Genomic DNA, 25,204 nt, shown 5'->3' with positions numbered 1-25,204 from the left:
TTGTTTAAACTGTAAATTTGAAACTACGAGTGACATATTCACATGGGATGGACCGAAGGGCAGAATTAAGAAGTTCGGAAGCTGTAAATCCAATAGAACCTGTTTCAAATTTCACTTTCATTCTTTAAGTGTACTCATACTTCTATTTAATAAAACTTGTTTATTCTAAGATAAATGCCATGCAAAAAATAATTTTTTAATAATTATTTATACGTTTTTAGGTCTTTTTAAAATACGTAATTTAGAATGACGAAATACGAAGTTTGAACGAAATCAGTCAAATAGTTTGAAAAAAAAAAATTTAAATTCTTAACATACGAAAGGAGTTTTGTTTATATCGTTTTCAGATTGTGCACTAAAATAAAATTTAAAAATTCGACTTTTTTAAAGTTCTGTGATTCAGAAAGTATTAGTCAGATTTCTCTTAAATTTCGTAATTTATTGCAGAGCTTGAAGTTGTGTAAAATTTTGCTTACAAAATCTTTTCGACTATTTCGGAATAAATTCATAAAATGTCATAAATAATTTTTGAAATTATTTTTTGCGTTGAATTATTTTTGGATAAATAAGTTTTACAATTGTGTGCAAAAAAAAAGCTCCCGAGATAAGGTGATTAATCATCTCAAGTGCAATTTAAAGTGATAATGCAATAATTGTATTAAGGCCTCAAACTTTCGATCGTCCTCATAACTAAACTGTTGGGGCAAAATTTTCTAGATTGCGGCTACACCCCATAGTTTGATGATAAAAAATATGTTTTCTCAGAGAAAGAGCGTTTTTGTGTCCGATTTCATAAATTAATTTATATTTATTGGTCTTTTTAACCCTTTGAACTATTTATTAATTTTGCCTTTTAGTACGTGAAAATTGTATTATTTAACAAAAGTTATTTGGCATTATTTTTTTTGGGGGGGGGGGGGGGCTNTGGGGGGGGGGGGAGGCTCATGTTTAGGATGCCCTTCCTCTCCCGGCCGAACTAAACTGTTGAAAGGGTGGAGACGGGGAGAGGAAATTTTAAATAAGGTTTTAATCCTTTTCGTTTAATTTTTACAAATAAACTGACCATAGATGTTTACACTATTTGGCACTATCCTTCGAAGCATATAAAGTACAAGATTTTCTATTATTTTTTTTTGATAAAATTATGCCAACACAATTCAGCATTTTTGGAATATATTTAAATAGTTAACATTTATTATTTTTTAGATTTGTGTTAAGTAGTTTTATTTTTATGCTATTAACGATAAAGGAAATTTCTTAGCTCCACCCATATCGCTTTTCCTCTACTTAAGCTGCAATAAAATTAGATTTTAAAAAAGAATCTAAGAACTGATAAACGTGTAGTTTTAAATTACTTACTCAAAGCCACAAATCCCATCATTTCATCGCTTAAAAGTTTTCTAAGTTCTAATCCTATTGCAAAAAAAAAAAAAAAAGAAAAAAAAAAAGAAGAAAACTCTGAAATTTTTGTTTTAGATCGTATTTGAGACAAGAAATTTGAAAGTAAAACTATTTAAAAAATTATTGAAGAGGCATATTTATTTAAACGTAATTAATTTTCAATGAAGTGTAATGAACTAATTTCTTGAATTAATATCTCATTAAATTTCTAAAAAATTTTATGTATAGTTTTCACAAACACTTATTTTTTTTTTATCATCGATAAGCAAATGAAATATTTAAAATAAAAAAGTTCATTTTAAGATTTAAAAAGATCCGATGTTCTAATCTTTTGATCAACGGAAAAAGGAAGTATCTTTAAAAATATATATATATATTTATTTGATATAAAATTAAAATTGAAACTTCTAAATCTTCAAATTGATTACTTGTGACATTTTAGTTTAATTTAAAACGAAGTTTTTTGTAATTTTCATATTACTGAGAACATTTTAGAGATTCTAAGGTGCTACTCTTTTTTTTTCTCTGAAGATAATTATATCATACTGTCGCTTCAATGCTTTTGAAAAGAAATTTCCTAATGTAAAAAAAAAAAAACACTGAATGTAATTCAATAATGAAATGTATAGAATTTTTAACATGACGTTGCACATGAGTTAGTAACAATCATACTGAATCAGACGATATATAAAAAAAGAATTTTCTCGAAGCATGTCATTCAACGTAACATTTAATTAAACCTTTCTAACATATGCCGTGCGGTGTAGCTTCGAAAAGAAATTCCACAATGCAATAATTACTCTGAATAGATTCTGACGAATCTTTGAGATTGTCAGCAGCATGCGTCACGTGTAACACCCTTTTTTAATATTTCTGGTTAGCAACTGGCAACGCAATTCGCGAACCGCATCATGCAGACGATTTAATTCCCTGTTACTACAGACTGCGGACACGGCATTGATTATATTTTTTGTTCTTTTCGCTTTTCCCCAGCCTCTTCAATTCCTTTTTAATACATCACATAAATTCGAAAACTTTTCTCGCGTGCGAAACGAAGTTCTGTTTTAGCGATCGACAAGTTTAGATCACGCAAAATGCAAAAAAAAGAAAAGATTTTTTCGGCAATGAAGCGTGTGTTTTTCGACGAATGATTCGGTGTTGTGAATCATTGGATTGACCGGCCTCACACGATGATGAGTTGACCACAAAACAACGTGCCGCATTTATTAGGTAGGGACAAAACACTTTTGAAGGTTATGGCCAATATTAAGTAACAGCTGCGACCAATCATTTCTTCCATCAAATTTTTTTCTTTTTTGAAAAATCGCACCAAACCGTCTATTTTTATTTTCGATTTTCACAAGGACAGGATGCTGTTAACCGAGAAAATTATATTTATTTTCTGAATGGTACCGTCACTCAAAGCTTAGGACAACTTAGCAATCACAATCGTATTTTTTATAAATACAACTAACTTACATTCCCGCAACAGCCCGTTGTGGGCCAGGGGGTTAAGGTGGTTAAGACTCCACAATTTCTTGACCAACGACATGATTGTGACAATGTGGACAGCTTCAAGCCATCACTGGGGATCGAACTCCAGTTCTTCACAGTGACAGCGCAGTGCCTTAACCACTGAAGCATCTGGCACAACTTGTATTGAAATATGCTAAAATTTACTCTAAAGGAATATGCTTAACTCTAATTGTGCAAAAATGTGCAGAAATCAGCTGATATGGATAAAATTAAGTTATACAGAAATGCATGGGTTAAACTTCAACCGAAATGTGTAAAAATTAAGTAGTTAATAAATATGCAAAGCATCAGCTTTTTAAAAAAAATGGGATAAAATAAATTTTTTTTGGAAATAAAATTCAATGAAAATATTTGCGTAATTAATTTACGTTAAATTAATTTAGGCTAAATTAATTTACATTAATAATTTACGTAAGCGTGGTTTTGGCAATTTCGTACTCCCTCAACCATTTTATCTGTAAAAATAAACAAAATACAACTCCGTCCCTTGCTTGCTAACATAAGAAAATCACAACACTTGTTTCCTGTAGTAATTTAATTTTAGGATAAAATTCATTGAAAACTTTGCATAAATAAAATTGAAGTTGAAGTTCACTTTTACAAAATTTTGAGTACCTTCAGAAATCACTTGTGTTTCCTTTCTAAACTCTTGACCTCTAAATCTCTTAGAAGGGATTTTTTTCTGAATTTTTTTTCCTCCTGAATTTAACTTTTATTTGAAATTCGGAAATTTTATAGACATCCTCCTGCCGTCAAACTGTGGGAACTTTTCGTGGTTTCGTCTCCATGTAACGCAAATGCGAGTTAGTTAGTTCCACCAAAAAGTCCTCCACTGAGGCAAAATTTATTCCAATAATTGATCCTGGAGTTCCCTTGTCTTCTGGATTGGGTTCAAAATTACAAGGCTATGGAGTTATCAGTACTAAACCCAAACTTGGGTCGGCTGTTCAACGACGGTTATAAAATGAAATTTTTAAATATTCGAATTCCACACCCGACTCGCACCGACCACAGTGGTTACGCAAAATATCTTTGGTAGACAGATAATGAATTCGAGCACTTTCCCCGTCGGTGTAACTGTGAAGGGTTTTTGTGAATTGCCTCTCCATATAACGCAAATACGTGTTATTTCCATCAAAAAGTCAGTCCCAATAAATGAGGGAAGAGTTCGCTTGCCTTTTGGGTAGGGTTCAAAATTACAAGGCTGCGGTATGGAACATTGGTAGGCCTAAACTCAAAATTGGATCGGCTGATCAAACAATGCTCTAAAATAAAATGAAGTTTTTTAATATTATATTTCTGAAGAAAAAAACTATCACATTGATTTTATATATGCAGCGTCATTATATATCTCTAAAAAAAGTCCTTATCAGTAGCTTGAAGGATTCTTCTCGTGACGACGCTGCATCCGTTAGCCGCAGGTAACCGCCTACGTCTGTTTACTTTCCAAATGAAAATCAAATTATCGACGAATTCCTCCTCCTCTTGCATAGCCCGCATAGAAATTAAGCTGCAATCACGACATCCATTTCCCGTTGGTGGGGAAAAAATACACGCACAATTCTTCGAATTAAGCATGAGAGATAAGATCTGTAAATAGATATATTTCAATATGATTATATAATAAATTAAATAAATTAAAATTCTGTGTAATAAATATGCTAATATTTACCGATTTCAAAGCTGTCGAATGTAAAATGTATACTAAATAGGTTTCGTTAAATTCGAAATCGTTTGGGATTGTAAACGTACTTGTTCTCAGTACAATACGAAAATAATTAAGTAAGGAGAAAGAAAACAGCCTGAGTAACTTATGTTTGTGTTGGTCCGGGAACTGACCTCATGTCAAATAGGTCTTGGGTTTGAATCCCTGACAAGGCATGGGTGTTTCCTTCCTTCTCTCAAGGATGATTGTGAGCCTAAATATTTAAGTCTTTATAAATTTAAATCACTGATATTTCAAAACATGAAATTCTAAATAAATTGTAAGCAGCATACTTTAAATGAATAATTATGTATAAGTTTACTTTTATCTCTAATCACATTTATTATTCTATCAGAAAAAATAAGGGAGATGCTGAGTATAAATTCTAGTTCTAATATTTGTAAATAAAATAGACAAGAATTTTCATACGTAAATGAGATCGATGATTTCTTGAAACTTCTAGATCTTGAATTCCCGGAAACTTCTGGATCGCAGTTAGCGAAAAATCTGGATATCCGGACTTTTTCCGGAGCACAATCATCTCTGTTATCTTCTTTGTAGTATCTGTCCTTGTTACTGTAAGAGCAACGATGGCCCACCTAGTATGGTGCCCTTGAAAGAGTGGCCAACAAATCTGCCTTACTGATACCTCAATGACGAGTGTCAATCTGGTGGCCAGTGGAAGAAAAAGAAAAAAAAAAAAAAAACTTACGTTTGTTTATACGGATTACACTGGAAAAAAAAAATTTTTTTTTTCTTCATTCATACAGATACTTGATTTTGCATTATCTGGGTTTGGGTATTTCAAATCTGAAATTAGTTTTGCTCTTATAAGGCTATCGATTTTTTTTCAAGTGCTATTTTTAGTCTATATTTTTTGTGGAACTATAGATACAAGTTTAAGAACGTTATTTATAACAGGTGGTCGACCAACTTCAAAGGGGAGTACTAGCACATCATCAATATTTAAATTGAATGAATGCCAGGAAATATCGTCATACGCAGTTAGGGGGCTTCCCTATTATGACCTGTTCAGAAACACAAGAAGAAACAGTTCATAATAGGGAGACGTTGCTGGCGAGTTTGGGTTCCTATGCAATTTTAATCCCGATGATGTGCTGTAACTCCCCTTCAAGTTTGTCGCGACAATTGGGAGACCTCCTCTTATAGATGACGTTCTAAAACTTAAAATTTTCTATGAAAAATAGACTAACAATTTAAAAAAAAAGAGAAAAAAAAGCAATTCTTGGTGAGAGAAACCGACGGCAGATTTGATATCAGCGATAAGAAAGATCTACATAAAAATCTCATGAAACAGGGGAGAGAAAAAAGTTTTTTAGTGTTATTATGCACTAGGACTCGAGCAACTAGGATGAGCAGATCTAGAGCTTTATCACTCATATAATGAACCTGACATCATTAACTTTATTAAACGTCAAGGAATGAAATGGGCAGGCCACATTATCAGAATGGACGAAGACCGTTCCTCAAAAAGAGTTTTCAATGGCAGACCAGTTGGCACATGAAAAAGAGGCAGGCCGAATTTGAGATAGATAGTGGCCTATAGGTCTTAACCTTTTGATCTTAAACCTTTTGGTCTTAAAAACTGAAAATTTTAAAACCCAAGCAAAAAAGAGGTTAGCCTGGAAAAAAGTTCTTGAGAAGGCCAAGGCTCACCCTGGGCTATCGAACCATTGATGATGATGAATAATGAAAAACATTTCAATGGCAAGGCGTATAAATTTTTACTGATTAATAATGTAAGCCCATCTTTTATAAATTTCTTAAAATTTTATTTAATAAAATTTTTCTATGTCTAGTAATATTCCCGTAGAGAAACTTTGAGTAGGTCAAATAAATTTTTTTTAAAATTTTTTCATCATCATATAAATGAAAATAAAATTATCTTTTTTAATAAAATGATAAGTTGCCATACTTTGATGGAATGTTTTCTATATCGGTAGGTAAAAAAATATCAGACGATATTTTATTCCATTTACTTATCGTCTGTCTTGAGTCTAGGACAGAAAATACTTTCCATCTTTCTTACCTGGTTTTACCTTGAGTAGTCTAGACTTGCATCGCTATTACTTTATCCAAAATAATATTGTAAACATTATTTAGTTTACGGTTTTGTTGTAAAGCAAATGGGACCATTTTTTTCTCATTAGTTTTTTTTTTTTTTCCTTAAAAGGTTAAAAGAGTTAATTTGTGTGTTGATTGCTTGACTTTTAGTGTAAGTGAGATTTTGAATTGTTTGTTTATCAATTTTGTAATTTTGTGTTTATTATCAGTTTAGAATGCAAACTTTACTACGAAAATTATAATTTTTATTGTTTTTTTTTATTATAAATGTTATTTTTTATTTAAAATATTTGTATCTTTTTACTTAATTATTTGTAATAATAACTAGTATGCCTACTTAAACTTACTAACTATTTTTATTATAAATGTTATTTTTTATTTAAAATATTTGTATCTTTTTATTTAATTATTTGTAATAATAACTAGTATGCCTACTTAAACTTTTATAGTTTAAACTTACTTGTATGAATAAGTATATGATTGTATGAATGAGTTCAAAGATATTTAATTTCTATCAATAATTACTTTTAAAGGATAAATTAAAAAAAAAATAAAACTTTCTTTCTTCAAAAGTTTTAAGTTGAACGTTTTAATAGTGCAATGAAGATTTTACTTCAATAAAAGCGTTTTATTCAGTTTTGAAATTAAAATTTGTAACGTAAAAGTTTCATAAAATTAAAAAAATTTTGATAAAATTAAAGAAATTTCAAAAAAGGAAATTGTTTAGAATGAACACTATTAGAGAAATAATAATACTAATAAAGCAAAACCAATTCCACGGGAATCAGAATAAATAACAAAATTTTTGAAGATCGATTTTTGTAGTTTTTCTGAAAAACATCTTAAAGAGTGGTCATGAAAACTTTTAAACGATCAAAATTTTTTTAAAAATATTCTTTAAAAAAAATAAAATACATGAACAATTGTAAAACGTAATATAAACGGAAGAAATTATTGAAAACGGATTCAATAATTGGTTTCCTTAAAAAAAGAAACCAAGAAACCTTTAAGCATGAAAGATATCATTATTTTTATTTATGACAGAACGGATATCATTTTTAAAATTGTATATCATCTTCCATTAAACTCTTATCAGGAAATAGTTAATTCTAATAAATTTTAAGATGAAAAGAAGAATTTTTTTTCTTTTCTTGTGAGGCAGATGGCTTGCGAGATCACATTCTCAAAAGGTGTACTTAGACTGTTGCAATAGCCGATGGTAAACATCTGTTATCCAATTACATAAGATTTTCTGCGCAGCATTGAGACATTTTTTTTTTCCTTCTCAACATCGTCTTACTTAAAAAGGTTGTTAAATATTCAAGATATTTTTTTACGAGCTCTGTTTCTTACCTACTTTGTTTTCCTAATGAGTTTGCAGTTGAATAGTACGTTTTTAAATTTATTTCTACTTTTTTTTTAATAAGTTTTTTTTTTTTACTTTTCCGAATTGAAATATATTTTGATTTTAAGATTTTTTTTTTCTATTTCTTGTTTTATTTATTTATTTATTTTATTTTTTAAAATTTTTTTTAAAATTTCCAATGCCCACCTGTGTTAATATTTCAACAATTCAGGCATTTACAGGGCAGATTTGTTTACCACGTTTTCAGGAGCGCCATATTAGGTTGGCCAACGTTCTTCCCACAGTAAGGACAGATATTACAGGGAAGAAGAACATTGATGCAGTGTCCGGGATTCGAACCCAGAACTGATGCAAGGCCAGTTTCCTGACCCCTATACAGTCTGGTCGATTAGTGTTTTTAACCTGAAAACACTTTTTTTTGTTGATATTTTTCGATGTCTACATCACTAGAAATTTTGAACCGTATTGAAACACAATATCGTTCAAATTACTTCGTTTCACAACATTTTTAAGGTTGTTGTTAATGTACACGATTTTATGGTAAGGATCCAGGAGTTCTCTTGTCTTCTGGATTGGGCTCAAAATGACAAGGTCACGGAGCAGACTACATGACTATATCGGTAGTCGTAAACTCAAATTTGTGTCGGCTGTTCAACGATGGTTATAAAAGAAATAAGTGAGAGATAGAGCTCTCGTCTCCAATGAGGTGACTCGGGGTCGAATCCCAAAATTTCAGTACAGAAAAGAAAGTGAAATACTTTCTGTTAATTACTTTATTTCTCTTCATGAAATGAAAATGAGTTTTATTAGTTTTGTTAAACGTGGATATGTTTATCCAAAATGTTAATTGTCATTTGTTCATTCTAAATGACATCCTTTTTTTCTTCTTTTCTTTCGAGCATAACGAACAGAAATAATCTATCCGAATAAAAAAGGGTTATTTTTATACTCAAGTAAAAGAACGTAGAAAATGGCACGGAAAATAAACATAAAAGTTTTAAAAATGTCAGCTTTTTTTCACCATAAACAAGTGTCATCATCAATGCAAAACCACAGAAAAAAAATTGGAGAACTTTTGTTTTCTCTTTATTCTGTAACTAGGATATAATGGCTTGGGTAATCAAAACCCCAACAAACATTGGTGAAAAGATTTTCAAATCTACATTGAAAAGAAAAGTTATGGTCGAAACTACTAAAGCATGGTAAAATTTACCGTGTTTCTGTCTTCATAGGAGCAAACAAAAAGCACTTCAATTTTTATCGAAGCACTTTGGTAACGACTTCCTGGTAAAATTAACAGTAAAATTTAGTTTTATTGCCGTACTGTTTAGTACTAAATGTGGTAATATTTGGTAATTTCATCATGATTCCTTAGCATGACATAAAAACCATTTATTCCGTTAAATTCACTTTTCAGTTTTGTATTTTTAATTATATGTGAGGTAATAAGAACTGTAATTTTGAAAACCGGAATTTCAGTTAAACAATTACCATACGAACGGAAAGATTACCAAATGAATGTTTTAAATGCCGGATGTTTTCGTTTTATTGCCAGGATTTTTTTTCTTCGTGTATAAATTCTGAAGTATAATTAAATATGTTAACTTTTCTAGATAAACGGAATCAATCTAGATAAACGGGAATATGTTTGGCTGATTTCAGCTAGCGCCTCTGCTCATAAAGATATCATCTTTTACATGAATCTTACAGTGAGCAATCTTGCAACTCATAACGATAAAAGATGAGACGTGGTGGCTCAGAGGATAGAGCGTTCGCCTCACCAATGAGGTGAACCGGGTTCGAATCCCTGTGATGGCTGGTCGATACGAATTCCGAACTCGGCTCGCACCAACTACAGTGCTGACGTACTAACAGTAAGAGCTTTTCGTGCTTTTCCTCTCCATGTAATGCAAATGCGGCTTAGTTCCATCAAGAGAAGTCCTCCACGAAGGCAATTTTCTCCCGATACTTGATCCAGGAGTTCCCTTGTCTTCTGGATTGGGTTCAAAGTTACAAGGCTACGGGGTGGAACAATAGTAGTCGTCAGACCAAAACGTTGGGTCTGCTGTTCAACGACGTTATAAAATAAAATAAAATACCTCGGAGGGTACTGCTCCTGGAGTTCTCTTGTCTTCTGGTTTGAGCTCCAAATTATAATGCTACGGAGTGGAACATTGGTAGTCGTAAACTTAAATTTGTTTCCACTGTTCAACCACTGTTTTTCCACTGTCACATTATATATTATTTGGTTTAACGACGGTTATGAAATAAAATAAAACTCTATGCAAATCAGGCAAGACTACTTTTATGTTTAAACAAAATAGCATAGAAAAAAAAAGTTTCTAAAGAGGTAACAGTTTTGGAACTATGAACTATAAACAAATGTCGTTATTAATTCCTGGTTACTGCATGAAGATGACTAAGAGGAAGATCCACGTTCAGTTAAAATAACAATTTCTAAATTTTCCAAAACGGTTATCGATTTGGATAAACTTGCATATGTTTGCCTGGTTCAACTGTTTTCCATATTTAATGATATTCCGTCCTTCATGTAGTAATCTAGCAGAAAGGGGAACATTAGGTTCAACAACGGTAAATAAAAAAAAACTAGTATTTTTTTATTTTATTTTGAGATCAATAGCAAAATAAAACAAGCTTTGCATGTGTAACAGTAATTATAGTTGACCAAATAAAGAAAAGACAGAAAGCAAATAACTATTTTTCCTCAAAGAAAACGGAGCTCAGAGTTCATTTATTTCAGAACGTTTGCTTGTAACTACTAATTTTTGGACGAATGCAGCATCGAGAATGTATTTCTTAAAAGAAACTATTAAAACCTTTATTAATGATGAACGAATAAAAAAAAATAACACGCCTGCCACGGCAATGAAAGAGATTAAAATGATAAGGTTAATTTCTTCATGAGATTTACAGATTTTATTTCGCAAAACCATAATTTAGTTGGCATTAAACCCATTAACTTTGTCAAGATATCACCTGCAATTTCCGTGCGAACAATTGTTCTCAGTGTTGTATATCACAGATTTAGAAAAGAAGAAATTAAAAAAAGAAAAGGTTTATTGAATTTTTCTTTTTGTCTTGATTTCAAATGGCTGAAAATACATCCGTTTCAAGACTGAATCAAACCCTTTACTTCCGTATCGGGAACTACTCAATGTTTTTCACAGGTCAAAAGCTCAAGGAGTTCCACAAAAGTTGGTATTATTCTTTTTCCACCAAATGTGTTAACTTCGGTTTCACAATTTGTACTTTACTTTTTGAACTTAATGACATTTTAGCGGATGTTTCAGAATTTTCAGTTTTGGTTTTTTTTTAGTTGTCATGGCTTTGATTATCAGAGATGGGCGTCTCACAAATATCGGATTGCGATGAGGAAATGCGGTGCGTGAGGTAGGGGCCCCTTTTTGGGGACTGGTGCCCCACTTCGTGCTTGGGTACCTTTCCCAAGCGAGACTTAGTGTAGGCGGGGGGTCGAAAAGCGTTGTTTTTTTTCTTTATATCTTGCGCAGGAATGATCACTAATTGCAAGCTCCAGCTGAAAAATGTTTATTTTATTTCTCAATGAAAATTACCTTTGAGAAAAAATAAATAAAGGAATTAGTTTTGATGTTCAAGTTTTTTTCCCTCTTTGTTTAGCCTTGACCAGATTCAAAAGAGAACAGGAAATTGTTCTGCTTTACCTAAAGCTTAGAATTCTACCTCATTTCGCTCACACAAGATAATTCCTTTCCTTCGAAATAAAATGTTAGTGATATGTTATAAAATATAATAAGTAGTAAGTAATAAGAATCATTCTAAAAAATCAAAAAAAAAGGCTCTAAATGAACATTATGTTAAATATAAGAGAATATCCCTTTTGATCCCACTGTTTTTTGTTTTTTTTTCTTCCAAATCTGCCATGTGTGACTTTTTTTGATGAGCATTCTTATTTTGTCGATATAAAAACAAGAAGAAAACTGAAATGATGAGAATAAAATATTCAAATTAAAACTGGGTGATTAAACAAAGATTCAAGCGTTATGCCTCACATAAAAACAAAAAGAAAATTAAAATGATGACATTCATATTAAATCTGATACATTTAACAAATATTCAAAAAGTATGGGCCTTACATAAAAACAAGAAGAAAATTAAAATGATTCAAACATTCAAATTAAAACTGTACTTGCACATAAAGAAATGAATATTTCTGCATAATACATTTACACGAAATGCATTCGCACATTATATGTGCATAATACATTTACGCATAATGCATGTACACAGTACATTTGCATGAAAACAAGAAGAAAATTAAAATGATGACAATAAATCGTTCAAATTAAAGCTGATACATTTAACAAATATTCAAATTGTATGGCTGTACATTAAAATGAGAAGAATATTAAAATGATGAAAGTAAAACATTCAAATTAAAACTGACGCGTTTAACAAATACACTCTATAACAAAAAAATCGACGCACCAAGAAGCAATCATCCGATTGCTTTGAAATTTCGTACGCATGAATGTTTTGAACAGATCAGGCTGGAATGATACCGACTGGGGACGTATAATCTTTAGCGACGAATCCCGCTTCCAACTGTGTCCTGACGATCATCGAAGACGTGTTTGGAGACGCACAGGGCAGATGGGGGGATCCTGCCTTCACTATTGCACGCCACACCGGCCCTCAACAAGGCATTACTCAACAAGGCATTATGGTCTGGGGTGACATTTCCTTTGACAGCCGGACCCCTTTGATCGTCATTAGACGTACACTTTCTGCACAGCGGTACGTCGACGACATCCTGAGACCTGTTTTGCTACCGTTCCTTTTGCAGCGCCCTGGGCTGGTTTTTCAGCAGGACAATGCCAGACCACATACGGCACGTGTTGCTATGAACTGTCTGCAAGCTTGTCAAACTCTTCCTTGGCCTGCCAGATCACCAGATCTCTCTCCCATCGAGCATGTCTGGGATATGATGGGAAGGCGATTGCATCTGGCACGGAATGTTGATGACCTCGTTCGACAATTGGATCGAATTTGGCAGGAAATACAGCAAGAAACCATCCGGGAGCTTTATCGGTCTATGCCACGCCGTGTGGCCGCTTGTATCCAGGCTAGAGGCGGGTCAACACCTTATTGAACTTGTTACTGTAATTCTGCAATAAATTATTCAATTGTTCTGAAATTTTAATCATTTACTATTCTGTACATTGTCTTCCTATCCACCAATTTTTGTTTCAATCGGACAACTCCTTCTTGGTGCGTCGATTTTTTTTGTTATAGAGTGTATTTATGTTGTAAACTCTAACACAAAAAGAAAATTAAAATGATGAGGGAAAAAAACATGGTTTTTGTCAATAACAGGCTTCATTTAATTATCTAAGCTTAGTTCTTGATAAAAGTAGTAGGTAACTCTTAAGATTATGAACATGTTTTAAAGATTTCCGAATATCAAGTGGCAAGGCACGCGATTTTTAACTTTAAAATTTGTCAGTTGCACTTTGCGGTTTTTATAAGAAAATTTTGTTTCCCTTAATAAAAAAAACATAAATTATGCTTTGTACAACTTTCATTTTTCTTTACTCATTTTGAATAAATGGCACTCTCATTATTTTTTCAAAAAAAATTTTTTTTTTTGAGAAATGTTCATCATTTGCATAATAACCTCATCAGGACGTTTGTTTTTTTCATACTTTGCCTAAATAGCATTTGTCATTCTATAGAATGCCTAGGCATTATATACAATGCCTAAGGAAAATATGTAATACTTCTCATATTTAATACCTTGCCTAAAAACACCCGTCATTATATACAATACCAAGGCATTCTATAGAACGCCGGCGTTTCATACTTTGCCGGTAACACGTACATTAAATGCATTTTGCAATCCTAAATATTTTTATATTAAGTTCTTTAAAGTCAGTATATTTATCTAAATTTTGTCACATATTTATATATTATTTTATTATCACGAAATTATTTACATCACGATTATTATTTATATTATCAAGAAAACAAAATTAAAAAATTTAACCGAAAATCTAAGATGGTAGAAGTCACATTAATAGCACAAAAGATTGAAATTAAAGAGAGAAAAAATGTTTTACAAAAGCTATTTTCAGAGTAATCTTTCTATGCAATGAATAAACTTGAGTCAGACAAAGAAAAAGAAGAAGCAATAAATATAAATCTTTCCATAACATGTGTTTAAGGAATGGATTCATAGTGGAATAAAATATGAAATATTAGTCTTTAAAAAAAAAATCGAAAATAGAATCTATCGAAGAAATCCTGAACCGTAGATGGAATGGCGTTTAGAATGTCTTTGCAAAACCTTCTAGAATCTTAAAGGTTCGAGGGGGTGACCTCAAATATGCTAATTAATTAATTCAGTTGATATTTTAAGTTACGAAATATGACACAAAAATGTTCTTTGTCTGAACAAACATCTTTTTTTTTTCCTGACGAATTCCGATTTTCATTTCCGAAAATATAGGGGCTAACCGCAACTGGGAAATTTAGTCCCCATAGTTTGATCAGGAGAGAAATCGTTAAAATAGTTGCTGAAAAAATCAGATTTTATATATAAGACTTTTTTCTTAAATTCTATTTCGCAGAAACTATTTGACCGACTTCATTCAATTTTTTTTTTTATTTTGCCATACAAAGCTGCATTCTCTAATATGATTTTTAAAAAATTGTATACCTTACGTTTCAAAATTTTTCGACTTTTATTAAATAAAATAATAAAAAATATTGAATCTTATATTGAAGGTTATTTTTTGCATGGATAAGTCAATTTCATAATTGTGTGCAAATTTTTTTCAATTCGCTTCATAAAGTTCTCGAGATATGGTTGAAATACGCAAAATTAAAATTAACATTAAGGGGTCCAAACTTGTGACCGCACTCCTGACCAAGCTATGAAGACCCTATTTCCCAGATTGCGGCTCCCCCCATTATTTTGGGGGTCAAAAAACCGAATCCGTCGAGAAAAAGGTGTGTTTATTCAGAAAAAGTACGTTTCTGTGTCTGATTTCGTAACTTAAAAATATCGTCTGCACTCATTGTATGTTTGAGGTCACCGTCTAGAACCATTAGGATTGAATCCCAGAACGTGAAAACTCTATCATTAAATCGAAAATTATTCTGGCTGCTCCGATTTTTATTTATTTAATTTTTTTTGTGTGTGCATGTGCACTGTACATCAAGCACTGTTCTTCATCTAATTTAAATAATAAAATAAAAAGAAAATAAAGAGAGAAAAAAAAAACTTTTTTGTAGACTTTTTTTATTTTTTTTGTTCTAATCTCTTGAACACTCAAACGCACTCATCCGCTTTTAAAAGTGATTCGTCAACCAGCAGAATTGCAGAACTAAAACATAACTAACTAAATAAACGAATTAATTTATTTGCTTGCGTTCTAGCCTTCACATTTCACTCGGCGAGTGATTTCAGGGACAAGACCTTCTCATTTAACAACACCTGGACTCTTCGAGGACCATTTTCACATTTTGAAGATTTTTCCTTAAAAACAATTATTTATCGTCACGGAACATCGTATCGGATGGATGTCTATCATCCGTGATATGTCAAATAGAACAACGGACTGCTGGAGATTGATTCTCACCACAAAATTACTCGAATGTTCTCACTATTTTATTTTTCAACTCTGACAATAGAATGACGGAAGGTACAATTTTGTTCTATTACTATATTTCGTCATCGGCTTGTAAAAATTATTACTGCAACCTCAGAAGATTGCTAAAACGTACCATAATATCGATATCTTGCACCATAATATGTTACAAATTTGCTACAACCTTAATAAGGTGTCAAAATATACTAGAATATCGGTATATTAAATCAGAATATGGTACAAATTTTCTGCAACCTTAGAAGGTGTTAAAATGCCCCATAAGATCGGTATCATGAACCATAAAATGTACCATAATATCGATAACTGTTACAATAATATGGGACAAATTTGCTGCAACCTTAATAAGGTGTCAAAATATACTCTAATATCGGTACATTAAATCAGAATATGGTACAAATTTGCTGCAACCTTAGAATGTGTTAAAATGCCCCACAAGATCGGTATCTATAACCATAAAATGTACCATAATATCGATATCTGTTACCATAATATGTGACAAATTTGCTGCAACCTTAATAAGGTGTCAAAATATACTGTAATATCGGTATATTAAATCAGAATATGGTACAAATTTGCTGCAACCTTAGAATGTGTTAAAATGCCCCACAAGATCGGTATCTAGAACCATAAAATGTGCCATATTATCGATATCTTGTACCTTAATATGTGACAAGTTTGCAGCAACCTTAATAAGATGTCAAAATATACTGTAATATCAGTATATTAAATCAGAATATGGTACAAATTTGCTGCAACCTTAGAAGGTGTTAAAATGCCCCATAAGATCGGTATCTTGAACCATAAAATGGAACAAATTTTCTGCAGCTTTAGAAGGTGCTAAATGTACCATGATTTCGGTATCTTGAACCATTGTGTGGTACACATTTTCTGTAACCTTCGAAGGTTTTAAAAATGCACCATAAAGTTGGAATCTTGGACCATAATATGATATAAATTTGATGCAACCATAATAAGGTGTTAAAATGTACCTTTGACTCTCTTTGTTAAAGTTGAATTATAGAACCGTAGTTTGGCATTCATAGTATCGTGTCAATAAGTTCAAGAAATATGCCAAGGTGTTTCAATTTAGCACCATAAAAAGTTGCAGCAAATTCGAACGATTTCATGGTTTAACCTGCTGCAAAATTTCGAACAGCGTAGATGACGGATAACGATTAAATATCTACCTTTTTCTCACTTTTTTTTTTTAAATTTAGTAACCAATTTTCTTAGATAAAAATTTAAAAAAATGAGCATGCAGATAGAAAATAGCGATTGGAATTATTTTTTCGTTGTTGATAAATTGTAAAGAAGGAAAAGAAAATTAGTCGTAACTTTTTTGTTTCGTTAAATGTAATAAAACCCAAGCAAACCCGTTAATATAAAGTAAAAACAGTGATTTTCAAGCATCGATTGAATTTATAATTAATTTTCAAAATTTATTAAGAAACGGATGCATATTAATTTTTAAAATTGATGAAGAAAAATATTAATTTTCAAAATTTACGAAAAATTAGATCCAAATTAATTTTAAAAATCGACAAAGAAACGGATCCAAGTATATTTATTTAAATAATTGACCAGAAAATAAATACTTTAGTCATACGATTATCCAAAATATGAATTTTTCAAATATTAAGATTGCCAAAACGATAAATGAATAATTTTTCTTTCTTTTAATTTTTTTTAATTTTACAATTTACAGAATCACACTTTTTGTAAGGATATTATGTTGAACATATATTTAAAGACAATTATTAAATTAATTGCCCAGGAAATTAATACTTTAGTCTATCTATGAGAATATTCAAATTATGAATGTATCAAATTTTGAAATTGCCAAAACAATAAAAAAAAAATCTTTTTTTTTAAAAGTTTTACTATTATATATTTACAGAATCACACTTTATCAATTTATCCATACGTATAGATAAATAAATATATCAGAAAAATATAAATAAACATTTCAGAAATACATATAATCATCGAATTCAAAACCAACTGCACTAAAAATATATCCTAACAATTTTATGATTTATCATACAATAATTAACCAGCGTCAGGTGTAAACGTGTTTCGAAACAATCGCAATTAAACAATTCTTAAAATAATTGGCCAGGAAATGAATACTTTAGCCTGTGTATAAGAATGACTAAAATGTGAATGTATCAAATTTTAAAATCACCCAACAAATCTTTTGTTTTTTTTTCTGTTCTTTTTTTTGTTTTGTTTAAAAAAAAAGTTTTATTATTATATTTTTAAAGAATCATTTTTCATCAGTTTATCCATACGTAAATATAAATAAACATTTCAGAAATACATGTAATCATCGAATTTAAAACCACCTGCACTAAAAATATATCCTAACAATTTTATGATTTATCATACAAGAATTAGCCAACGTCAGTTGTAAACATGTTTCGAAACAATCACATCTATATATCTTTCTCAGTTCTCTTCGACATAAACTTTTTCTCAGATAATAGAAAAGTTATTAAACAACTCACGATACATAGGTATCGATATTCAACACTGTACACCAGATGGATATCGATCATAGAGCTCTCGGGGACATATATTTATGGACAGATTATTTCTCACTATAAATAATACGTCAATGACTTCATGAAAAATATCGACCTTGAAAAAGTTAAATGTCAAAACCTCCGGGAATAGTTGGTTTAAGGACTCCTGTAAAAAATAGAAACGTGATGCGCAGTTAGTATCAAAATACGGGATAACTTCGTTCTTAAATCACGTTTACGAGGAATGTGCGTTTTGGAGAATGAATTAAAGTTGAAATAAGCTGTTGCTTTGCTCGGAAAAAAAATGTATGATTAGTTTCTATTTAATACTACATTTATTCAGCGGGTTGCGTTTTCTTCGAAATTTCGTTTTGAAATTATTATACCACAACAATATGACGCTGCATAGGATATTTTTATAAATTGTCACTACTGTTTTTACAGTCCTAGTTGACCTGTATTCGAAATTAAAAATGTATTTTCAAGATTAATTGACGTTTAGATGCGGAATTTTTATTAAACATATTTTCATAATTTTGTAATAATTTAGGTCAAAATAAGTGTAAAATATTTTGTCCTGATTATGAAAAATAATTAGTTTAAAATTGTGAAAAAATATTTTGACCTAAAAATGATTTGACCTTTTACTAACCATTAATATTTCATGAATATGAAATACCGGTGTCTTTTTCTGCGTTAAAGGTAAATATTTTAAAACACGGCTCACTTCCAAACAATTATTTTTTTAAATATGCACTTACTTGCAGTTATTTAGATCTAAAAGAAACAGTTATTCATCGTTGAAATATCTTTTGTTTACAAAATCAATTACTGATACATTTTTGAATATGAAGGAAAAAAAATTGTGTTCGATCTAGTGTTTTCGGATTTTACATTTTAGTACAAATATAATTTCAATATTTTAACAGATTTTTTTAGTAACTATTAGACTGTTTTTTTATAATTTGAAAATATCAAAATATATTTTTGTTAGCAATTACAGCCTCAGAAAAAAATACGTATAAAAAGGACACCTGTGTCCTATCTGCGTCAAAGGGCTAATAATCATAATTTGTGTGAGAAAATTAATAATGAAAAAAAAATAGCTCTGTAAATTAGCACTCTCAATTGTTATACACACAAAATTTGGTAAATTAAACTCAACTGGTCTAGTTTTTCATTATTTTCCACTCAGCCTAATAGTTTTTAGGGATAATTCAATGAGCTCGATTCCCTTACAAAAAAATCATAATTTTTATAATGTACAGCTCACTATTTTTATGGATATGGTAATAAGATTTGCATCGTCTAGTTGCAATTTAGCTATTTCCACGAATTTTGGAATAACACTTTTTCAGTTTCTTTAAATTCTTAGTAAAACTCTCCATTAACTGTAAACAAGAAAACATGACACATAAATTTTGAAAGCTACGTTTGATATGTGTTTAAAAATTATGATCTGTAACAAAAATAGTACTTTTGATCCAGTTCTCCACAGAAACTTAGTTGTTATTTTGTTAAATATAAATTTGTGAATTGCATTTCCCCCTCCCCCCTCCTCAGCATCGACAACGGCCATGATGAAATTCGTGAAAACAGTGACTCTTAATTAGGGTTAAATAACAAAGTAGAAGCCTGTAAAAAGGAAGGATTTTTTTAAATGACAAGGGTTTGCAAGGATTTTGATTAATTTAATAAATTTTTTTAAATCTTATTGTACACATTTTAATCTTTATTTTATCATGTGACAAATACAAAAAATTAAAAAAAATCATCTCTTTTATAATACAATGTGTTTAACTTATTTTTTTTCAAATGATCCATAACTTGCTGTACTCGCGAGTTTTTTTTTAAAAAAAAAACTCCAATACCGTTTCGTTTTTCCGTTTTTGATTCCGTTTCGATTTTTTTTAAATTGCGTGAATGTGATTTTAGTTGCACTTAAGATATCTTTACAAAATAGTTAATTTCTTTTCACAAAATTACTGTGTTTTGATAAACAAATTTCAAAAAATTACGTATAATAAATTATCTTTTTGCCGATTACTCAAAAAATCCAACTAAAAAATCCCTTCAACGAAACCTATACTTATTGTGAACATAGTATCAAAATTTGAAGTAAATCGAATGAAAACTGTATTAGTAGTTAAGAGAAACATAGTTTCGAGTAAATTGCGTTTTGTCTTTTGTGATCCACATAAATCTATGAAATTTTGTAGCTAACTATAATGTATCGATACCAGGTCCATAAATATGTTTTTTTCCCCCATCATTTTCAATAGTCTCAAGTACTAGTATAACTTTTTCCTTACCGATCTACCATCATGTGTTTTTAGAAGTAACGGCCGAAATTTTATGGTCATCTTCATTTCGAGCATATTCTTCGGCTGCTGGGTCTATATTTATTTCCAATTGTTCCAAAACTGCCCTTTGCAACATTCGTTCAAAACTATTACAGCTAAATAAGTTGCAATTTCAACTCGTTATATTGAAAAGTACCATTCATTCTAGTCCTTACATAATGTAAACAAATTATTTTGATAAAATAATTAAAATGATAGTATTTTTAAAAATTCAAAAATTAGGCCACAAACATTTTTCACATTCTCGAAATTGTGGCTTTTCTCCATATTGGCGTTTTGCGCCATTTTCACTATAAGCATAGAGGGCGCTGGATAAAGATAGGCTAAACTTGACCAAACAGTCATGAGTAACTGTTGCAAACTCAGATCATTTATGAAAATTGCTTTAAAGTATCATTTTATGCGACTACGGGACATTTGAAAAACAGTCATTGGCTCAGCAACAAGCTTGAGCCAATGGCTAAGATACCGTGGGGAAATTTCTGAAACTTCGAGATGTCCAAAATATTTAGCACCCATTTGGGGTACTAAATGGTTAATTTTTTCACCCAAATTATTTGGCAATATCTAATTGGTATCAGCAGCTTTAGACGGTAGCAGTTATGAAAGTGAAGAAATCATTGATGATGCTGCCGCTGGGTTTGAAGTCTTATGACAAAATGTTTGAGGGTTTGGAAGATGTCACCACAAGATTCTAAATTTTTATATGATTTTTCGTAAGTCTTAAAATTCTTCATTTTTACATCATTGAGAAATGAATGTTTGATGAATTTTAACCCTTTGGCTACTTTAAATGTTTAAAAATTACTAATGGACATATGTATCCCACCATTAAGTACGGCCGGGACATATATGTCCCAGTCTCTAAATTGATAACCGCTTGTCAGAAAAATCCCAAATACTAAATTTGCCTTATTTGTGATCTATTTTGTCCTTTTGAATAATAAACGGGACAAAAAAAATCATTTTTTAAAATTCGTAATCAAAGGGTTAAGCCTGTTGTGCTGTGAAAAATTATTTATTCGTTGGTCACTTTCTTGAAGTCTAATACTATATAAGTATATATATATACTTACATTCTAACATTAAACTTCTTAATTCTTGTGCAATAAAATATTGTGAAACAAAACATTTTCGTCAACTTGTAATCCTAAAAGCTCAGCATTCATATAAAATTTAAAGAAATTTAAATTTTGATTTGTTGCAAAACTGAGGCACACCAAAGCAAACTACAAAAGCTTCAGCTATATCTAAAAACTAAAAAAAATGGCATACTGCTCTAATGCTTCTTCTAATAAAACATACCTTTCTAACGCTTCTAAATCCAAATAATTTTACTTATCATCTCATTTTAGCTAAATGTGTAAAAAATCAGGTTTCAATGAAATTTTATTTATTTATTTATATATTTTTGGAGTTGAGTAAAAATTTACAACAGAACAATACAATTTTTCCTAAGAACTTATGAGCCGGATCCAAATGAACCAATTACGTGTTTTAAGTTCCTGTTTTAGAACAATAGTGATAAATCCACTTTTCAATAAACCTGAATCTAATTTTGAAAAGAAAACAAATAAAAAAATTCCAAGCTGTAATCGAATCAATGCTCAATCTTTATAAACCAATGATCAAAAAAGCCTATCTCGAACTTTTCGAATATCCCGATTTCATGAATAAAAAAACATAATGAACATGCCATACATCATATTTTAAGATAATTGGTGCATGCACGTTGTAGTTTTAGCTTTTATTTTAGAACAAAATAACACAATTTAATTTTAGAATTAAATTAACACTCATAATAGAGTGTGTACTCATAATAGAGTGTTATTTTAAAATAATAAGATAAGCACAATTTTTGATGAATCTGATCCTAATTTTGCAAAGAAAACAAATAGAGAAATTCCAAGTTGTGATTAATCGAATTGAGTTTCGATCTTTATAAACCAATCATAAAAAAAAAACCCATCTCGAAATTCTAAGGCTTCTAATTTTGTGAATAATAACATGCCACGAATCATGTTTTAAGATAATTGCTGCATGTACGTTGCAGTTTTAGCTTTCATTTTAGAACAAAATATCACAATTTATTTTAGAATTAAATTAACAATTTTATTTTAGAATTAAATTAACACTCATAATAGAGTGTTATTTTAAAATAAGATAAGCACAATTTTTGATGAATCTGATCCAAATATTGCAAAGAAAACAAATAGAGAAATTCCAAGTTGTGATTAATCGAATTGAGTTTCGATCTTTATAAACCAATCATCAAAAAAACCCATCTCGAAATTCTGAGGCTTCTAATTTTGTGAATAATAACATGCCACGAATCATGTTTTAAGATAATTGGTGCATGTTCGTTGCAGTTTTAGCTTTATTGTCATCCCACTGAGTGAAATACATCTGAGCCACGCGATATCTTTCAACTCCTGATGGCTGTATGCCGATAATTTCTGATAAATTTCTCTTTACAACTTCGGAGAAGATGACAAAACAAAAAAAATAAAATTGTTTACATCTTTCACCATCCATCGATCCGTCGACGGTTTTAACAAAATGGGCCATTAGTTTTTTAGATATCAACATCTCTCGAAATATTCCTTTGGCAGATGGTTATTAAATGTCAGTTAAATCAGTTACGGTTCTGAGTCTCTATAGCTTGTCCTTTTAAATTCTACCCTTGATGGCTAGAAAAAAATGTACGCCATTTTGATTCATTGCTATGTTTTTTAGCTTTCACGTGATTTAAAATGGATTTAAGGATCATGCGTAATAAATTAAGTTTTCAACGTTGAAAGGACTTAATGGGGTATCTTTTATGAATGGATCAACAATAAAATTAAATTTATTTTTGCCAGAACTTTCCATTTTTAATAATTGCCACGAGTTTCTTATTTTTGTAAACAAGCGTTTGTTTTCGAAACCAGATCAAATTTACTTTTCTTCAAACCAAATTTTTTCAGAATTTTTTTAAAAAATTCAAAAGCCTATTTTTTAAATTATGGTGGCAGTTAAGCCCTACGTGTCTATTAAAATATAGAGTGTTCCGTATTTACCACTCTCTATATAGTAAAAGTTTGTTATAACGTTAATTTATAATAGCATAAGAAATTCTCGTTACAGAGAGTTCCGTTACAGAGAGTTCTCGTTACAGAATTCTCGAGTTCGTCGTACTAAGCTAATGCACTTATTTAGTGTTAAAATATCAATAAAAAGACAAAAAAAATTTAAATAGGCATTTTTACGTCTTTTTCTTTTATATTGATCAAACTATTTTGATTTGAAATATATATCAAGTGTTGACTGCTTGCGTCTACAGATTGTAATCCGAATTAAGTAACTCTATATTCTTTATAAAAGGCACAAATGCCTGTGACAGAAAGGCAGAAATATATTTTCCTTTTATTTTGATCACACTATTTTGATTTGAAATATATATCAAGAGTTGACTGCTTGCGTCTACAGATTGTAATCCGAATTAAGTAACTCTATATTCTTTATAAAAGACAGAAATACCTGCGACAGAAAGGCAGAAATATCTTTCGCTTTTATTTTGATCAAACTATTTTGAATTGAAATATATATCAAGAGTTGACTGCTTGCGTCTACAGATTGTAATCTGAATTACGTATCTCTGTATTCTTTATGAAAAGCATAAATGTTGAACGAAGCAGTTAGTTGAAAGAGGATTTTGAGTAACACCTCCATGCTTAATTAGACAATCAAACTGGTTATGATATATTTAATCCCGTCTACCTTACTCTTAATTCTGGTTATTTAAATTGCGTTTTTAATTTTTCTACCTTGCTTTCATACTAATTTCCTTTTCGACAAGAATTTTAAAAGCATATATTAAGAATGATCTTTATGGAACATCCTGTATGCTCCTCTCCCCTTTAATTTTTTTTTTGATTTTGAAAATTATCAGATCCCTAGAATAATAATGGCAGGTATACAAGCGTCTTTTTAAATATTGTGATTGCGTTTAAAAGTTATGAAATAATTCTGACTGTAAATGTTGTTCATTTCTGGCCAGTGGCCTCTAATGCTTCAAAATACAAAAATGCTTCAAAATATTAAAATGCTTCAAAATACTAAAATTCTTCAAAATACTAAGATGAAGATAATTATCAGTATTTTCCTTTCTTTTTTGTTTTACATTTCTAATTGTGATCTAACAATTTGTAAATTGAATGTAAAATAATTTGCATATGAAAATTAATATTTGTTTGGGCCCTTTCCCCCCCCCTTCTTTCGCTTTTATCTTATAGGAAAAATCACGCTAAATTGAAGATTTTAAAGTTTAATTCCTTTCTCAATTATTTGAATGTTTGTTAACTTTTCATCAAAATATTATGAAATTAAAACTTCTCTAAGTAAATAAGATTAACTTTAGAAAAGGAGAGAGAAAAATCATACTGGAAATTATCATCACCAGGGATTTTTGTAAATTTATTTTAATCAGCTTTAACTAATTAGATTAAGCTACACGAGAATTAGAAAGTTAGGGCTAACATTCCTTGACACAAAAAAAAAAAAACTCCACTAAC

At 30.5% G+C, this 25,204-nt stretch overlaps 1 long non-coding RNA gene across 1 annotated transcript in view; it reads left to right on the top strand.

The window, feature by feature from the left end:
* Nucleotides 1-6,653: 6,653 nt before the first annotated feature.
* The window catches only part of LOC122270252 (uncharacterized), a 48,899-nt gene continuing 30,348 nt past the window's right edge, over nucleotides 6,654-25,204 (top strand). The window contains exon 1 of the long non-coding RNA XR_006225700.2: nucleotides 6,654-6,878. This is a non-coding gene — a long non-coding RNA (uncharacterized lncRNA). The remainder of the gene's footprint in view (nucleotides 6,879-25,204) is intronic.

The sequence above is a fragment of the Parasteatoda tepidariorum genome, chromosome 3 (genome assembly GCF_043381705.1).
Source record: "Parasteatoda tepidariorum isolate YZ-2023 chromosome 3, CAS_Ptep_4.0, whole genome shotgun sequence".
Lineage (NCBI taxonomy): Eukaryota > Metazoa > Arthropoda > Arachnida > Araneae > Theridiidae > Parasteatoda > Parasteatoda tepidariorum.
Note: the sequence above shows the minus strand (reverse complement) of the source record. Positions and strands in the feature narration are given on the sequence as shown.